This window comes from Marmota monax, unplaced genomic scaffold (genome assembly GCF_021218885.2).
Source record: "Marmota monax isolate L192 unplaced genomic scaffold, Marmota_monax_Labrador192_F-V1.1 WCK01_AAM20220418_F8-fsc00462, whole genome shotgun sequence".
In the NCBI taxonomy this organism is placed as follows: domain Eukaryota; kingdom Metazoa; phylum Chordata; class Mammalia; order Rodentia; family Sciuridae; genus Marmota; species Marmota monax.
In genome coordinates, this window is record NW_026694290.1 from 405,909 (window position 1) to 412,252 (window position 6,344).

Below are 6,344 nucleotides of genomic sequence, written 5' to 3' on the forward strand. Positions count from 1 at the left end.
ATCCAAATGAATCTCTTCTTTGAAGGTCAAGGGTACAGTGCACACTTGTGGACATCCTCCCTCAGGGTCTTTTCACTGGTAACTGCCTGAAAATGAGCCTTCATGTTGAACAGTTGACCACCCAAATGATCAGAGCTGTGTGTGGCTGGCAAACTGTTTCAGAACTCAGAACATTCTAAGCCAACTGCCACTGGATGGCTGTGCCCAGAGTTATGTTTCCTTTTCCTGTTTGCCCCTGGATGAGCTGTTAGTGTGAGTTAATGGGTAAAACAAATACCCCTGGCTAGTGTTTGCTGGATCAGTGTAGGAAGCTGACCTCTCCCATGTCTGTGAACTAATATTTTCTGAGCCATCATCTCAGCAGCTGGACAAAGGTCTTTCTGGACACCTGCTGCAGGTGCACCAGCTCTGCAGGCATATTTTTGATCTTGACCTTCCTCATCCTTTCTTAGATCCTGCAGGGACAAGGGCCAGAGAATATCTGCATTAAAAGGGAGTACCCATAAATACAGCCTTTGAAACTGAGGGTCCTCAGGGGACCTTCCCTGAAGTTCACAGAGGCCCTCATTTCCTCCATTATCAGAGGTCCACTCCACTTACCCCATGTCACTGCCCTTTGTTACCTCTTTTCCAGTAGTTCTCACACAACAGGGATCTTTTAGTCATCAATCCCTTGAAAACAGGATCTTAAATCTCAGGCCTTTTACCTTTATGCAAATGTCTTCATTTACATTTTTCTAACATTAGTTTTAGAGGTTCACATATCCTTTCAGAAGAGATTGGCCTCTAATTGCCCTTCCCTGGGGATATTTATTTCCATACATAGTATCTATAGTCTTCCTTTTTTTCCTCTTGTGAAAGCAAGGTGGGTGTCCTTTCCCTTTTTTTCTATTCATACAAAGAGAGCACATGATATTCGCATTAGGAAATGTCCATTTGCCTAAATTTAAGAAAATATTAAAGAAAACAAGCTGGATAGGAAAATCAAACATATAAATTGAGTGATAAATCAAATCCTTAAGTCTCAGCAGAGAAGTTTGAATGCGGGAGATGAAAAAATCAGGAAGAAAATATGTTTAGTAAAAGTTAAATGATCCTTTTGCAGAAACAGCCTTCAAAATATTAATGTCAACATACCTTCACCACAGCAATTTAGGTATCCCATCATTGACGAAGAATCTAAAAACCTTACCATTTGTCTTCAATTTCAACTCAGCAAAACAAATGACAGTTGTAACGGAAGGTAAGACATACATGCCACATTATCATGGTGATAGTGGTCATTATAGAATTTACATTGTGAGTGCATGCCATATTATGGGGTACTGCTATTCTCTTAATGTGCATTTTACATGTCCAAGTGCATTGTTTAATAGTGTATTTTTACCTCAACAACTGAATCCTAGACTCATATTAATATTCTGTGATTATGAAAATAAGTTAAAATAGCAAAAATATTCTACATCCCCCCAATATTTTCATTGATCATTAAAGCCTAGGGTGAAAGGGAGACATAACTACCATTTTGAGAATCAGAAGAGATTCCATTCTTGATTGAAACACCAACACTACCCATTTCCCACTATTTCTGAATCTCCAGACATTTCTAAAAAGAAAAAAAAAATAAGTTGGTTTATTTTATTTTATTTTTCTTGAGAATATTATGTTTCATAAATGTACAAACAAAGTTTCAATTTAGACTTTAAAGAAATTCTCATCATACCCTAGTACTGGCAAAGAATTAAACCACTATCTTCACTGTGAATTAGATATAATATTATCACTATGTATACTTTCCTTTTTTCTTTTCAACTGACAGCCCAATAATTACGATTTCTTTTCTAGTCAAAGGCCTTGTATAATTTTACCACTAGTGCAATGAGCCCTCTTAATATCTCTATGTTCATATCTATAGAAGTATAACATATAAGTTATCAGATGATATCTTCATAATTTCAGAAAGATTTCAATTTGTTTGATTTTATTTATTTAGAAATGACATAATACTTTCAAATAGACATACCTACCATGGCACCTGGTACAGGATAGGCAATCAGTACATGTTCATTAAGAATTCTACCAAACATCCAATATAGAAGTGTGTTTGCATTTGCAATGTATTGTTAATCTTTTTAGGAAATAAATTCATTATCATACAATGACGACAACCAGGCAAAGCCCTCTCATTCTTATGGAAAACATATAAAGGTCACTGTTTATAACCAAAAATAACTTTAGATCCCTAGTTAATATTTATATCCCATACCTAAACCAATATTAATGTCATAAGAAAATAAGACAGATAGTATTAGTACTGACTTCTCTATAACTTGTAAGAGGTACATCAAAAGAAAAAGACGTGGATAGTCACATTATAATGAGAAAAATTTTTCCCTAATATGACTAAGAAATTATGTCAATTTTGCCCACCACTACAATATTTCAGTTCTTTATTACAAACATTTGTTATCATTACTATTCTGCTTTCATTTCATCAAATTTAAAACTATGTTGACTTGTGGGAAACAAAATAACCAGATACACAAATTAAGTACAAATATCTTAATTTTCAGAAGGTTTGACTTTTTCTATTTTGAGTACCATAAAAAAATAAAATATAAGTATCTTGAAAATATTTCTAAGAAATAAATATGAGAAGATCCATTTGGTATCATACTAGGCTATCAGTTTTCTCAAAGTATTTTGATTATATTATGATTCATTTTGTGATCATTTGTATTACCAAAACTGTCACAGAATATGAAACTTGAAAATTAAAATTGCAACCCCCCAAAATAACCATATTTCTGTTTTAGGTGAACAACCCACAAGGCAAATATGACCTAAACATTTTTAATGTGTATAATTTTATCATTTTAATTTTAAAATTTAAAATTTATAATTTTATCATTCTTCATTGTTATTAAAGATTCACTTCATAGGTATGCAAGTTTTTGTTTTAAATCTGAAAATAGGCCTGGTGGCATGAGCCTATAATCTGGGAGGCTGACACAGAAGGATCCCAAATTTGAGGTCAGCCTAAGCAATTGAGCTGAGATACTTTCTCAAAATCAAAAAATAAAAAGGACTGGGGATATAGTTCAGTGGTAAAGCATGCCTGGGTTCAATCCCAGTACCCTCCCAAAGATTTTTTCTGAAAATATTGTATGATATTTTTAAAAATCTACATAATTGATGTTTCAAAATAAAAATATTTTTATTGATTTTTTTAAAAATATAAATGACAGTGGAATACATTGCAATTCTTTGTACATGTACAAAGCATGATTTTTCATATCTCTGGTTGTATATAAATTATGTTGACAGCAATTCGTGTCTTCATACATGTACTTTGGATAATGATGTCTATCACATTCCACCATCCTTGCTAATCCCTTACCCTTCCCTTTGCCTCCCACCCCTCTACCCTGGAAGCTAAGCAGGATCGAGCCTGGTTAGTATTTGAATGGGAGAACAAAGGAAAAATATTGTTTGTTTTTTGCCATGGAAAATTTTGCACAATTTTAAGATAAATATACTTGGTATCAGATAGTTGGACCTGTCTTCAGAAGTGTCTTATAATAATATCAGCACATTTAAATAACTGATAATGCATTTTAAGATAACTCTATCAAATTATACTTTTAACAAGAAAATTTTAGTAATTAACACCCAATTTCTAGAAAATTAAAAATAAAAGTTTCAGTGAAACTAGCTGACATTAAAATACTTCTTTGTAAAAGTTAAATCCTACATGTCTGAGAAATAAAATTTGTTTTTATCTACTAAGCATTTATCTTCATAAAAAGAATATTTTATTTCTTAGCTAATAGTATAATTCACTTGTACAAGTGTTACTTTAAAAAGATAATTGATTTTTTTTGAAAAATGTAGTGAGTTTTTTTTCTCTTCTTATCTAGGAATTATAAAATGTCTATTCACTATGAATTTTAAAAAATACAGTATATAAACAACGTTGGAAACAGAAGGCACAAAATCTCTGACACCCCAGGGTTGCATGAAAGACATTTAATATAAAGAGGTCCTTTATATCATGTCACAGCACAACTTGTAAGATTTTCTTGGTAATATTCATGCAATTATGCATAAACAATATGGTTGTGATTTAGCAAAATCTGACGAGATTGCAAGCAAGGAAAAAAAAACAATCAAACAAACTGGTATTACTGGCAGGAAGAAAAGCTATTTAAGTCCTTTCTCCTTTCCCTTTAAAGCCTGACAACAACTGTGACTTCTTCCATATGAGAGGATGGAAATCTAAAGTTGAAAACTAGTACAACAATTTATTGTATGAATTTACTATCAATTATTGTCAGTTCCTTCATTTCACACAAGGGTTAACCCTTGTTTAGTGACATAAATTTACAGTGTTTTTTCCCATGCAAATATAAAATGTCTATAGAAGTCCAATGAAAGCAATTGTATGCAAAACTGTAACATCTTATTTCTCAAACATTTGAACACATTAATTTATATATGTACAAAGTCTGTTTAAATGGAAATAAAAGCACTCTCTTGATTTAAATTATAGATATCATTATAAAAACTTTCTCTTTGTGGGAAGCTCTTTCAACTTCCAACCTCAAGTAACAGCTCTGGTTTCTGCAGTGTATCTCAAAGTAGAGGGGAGAGGTATAAGAAGGAAGAATGTGTATAATCCCACACTATAAACATTGAGGACTGCTGGCTCTTCTCAGAGGTCTGGGCACTGAGTCATCCAATCTCTGACATCCTCTAAGAGTTCACTCCAAGTTTATGATCCAGCACTGTGTTCTACTCTGCCATAAGAGGTAGTTCATTTAATAGTCATTGATTGGAGCTAACTCTGGCATGAGGTTCACAGATATATTTGCCTACAACCTATCAACCAGTACTTTTGGCAAGTATAATAAATTGTTCAACCCATCGATGTACTGATGCTCTTTAGAATACCTTAGTAATTTATACCATCCTAAAACCAGGACTTCCCCTTGAGGGTGATGAGGAATAGATGTGTATTTTCCTAGGTCTCCCTCTGGTCTGGTTACATTATATCCAGCATAATGATCTCGGTTCCAAAGGTCATCATCTTCTCTTCACCGTCCCCAGAAAGCATTAGGAAAACCACTGATCTTTCTAAAATCTTCCACTGGCAGTCCACTTACTCCACCAAAAATGCCTCTTTATATATGGCAAAATATACATGTATTTTATCCAGCTTTACTGCAAAGTGACAAGGCATTTCTCCACATCCATAATGATTTCCCTCATTTTCAGGTAGTTGAGCCACATCATGGAAGACAGTGCAGTCCCAGATTTTGTCTTTCATGGATTCCTTGAAGCCTACGTAGAAGAGCACAGCATGTTTAAAAGACTGTGTGCTAGTCTGTTCAATAACATAAAAGGCAAATTCCAGCCACTGCTTCTGCAGCATTGGAAACAAATGTAAGCAAAAACCAGAAGCTGTTCATGGTGGTTGTGGAAAGGAATGAGAACTGCCACCTTCCATCTGTGACAGTCCTTTGGCCTCCAGTAATCTCCTGGTTTAATATCCATATCCTTAGAGAAGAGCTGATGACCTTCATCAAAAATGACCTTGCTTATGTTGGCACTGAGGAATACCAGCTTGTAAGGCACGCTTTCTGGGCAGGGAAGGAATGGTGAATATGTCAAATTTTCCAGCAGATATATTGTTGTTTGAACAAGATAGTCATTTGAATTATTGCCTTCAGGATAGTCTGTGTCATTGAGGGTCATGTTTTTGTGTACAGTCTGATCAAATGTCCTATTGTTTTCACATTTTCTCTCAACATACACTGAGCTTGTACACTAAAGAGGTATGTGTTGGCGATGACTACTTCCACACAGTTGAAGTTGAGACAGGAACAAGAGAGGGAATTACTGGAGGCCCACCTCATCCACCTGAACATAGACATCTTCCTCCTCCCAGCCAGCAGCTCAGGCTGTGCTCTCAAGATGGATTCTGGGCCACCATCCAGCCCCTAAACTTCCATGAATGTGCTAAGAACCATGAGAATGTGCAGGATCTGGGAAGAGGGCCCAAGCAGGACGGAGAAAAGGGGAGGAATTACACAGAATAAATGAGAGTCTGTGAGCAAGGGAGGAGAGGCTGGGAAGGACCAAGGAGAAGAGTGGAAGGAGGAGAGTTCAGGCCAGGGATGGAAAAGAAAATACTACCCTTCAAAATGTTCTTCTGTGTTCCTGACCTAAGCTACTATGGAAGCAGCTACAGGATGGGAGGAGGGACATTGTTGCACAGAAGATGAATCTACTCTTGTGACTTTGTTCCTTCTTTTCAAATATTTAGAAATGTCAGTTAAGAC

The 6,344-nt window shown here is 35.2% G+C and overlaps 1 pseudogene; it reads right to left on the minus strand.

The window, feature by feature from the left end:
- Positions 1 to 4,820: 4,820 nt before the first annotated feature.
- LOC124108988 (beta-1,4-galactosyltransferase 6-like) lies at positions 4,821 to 5,936 on the minus strand (annotated as a pseudogene).
- Between the last annotated feature and the right edge of the window lie 408 nt (positions 5,937 to 6,344).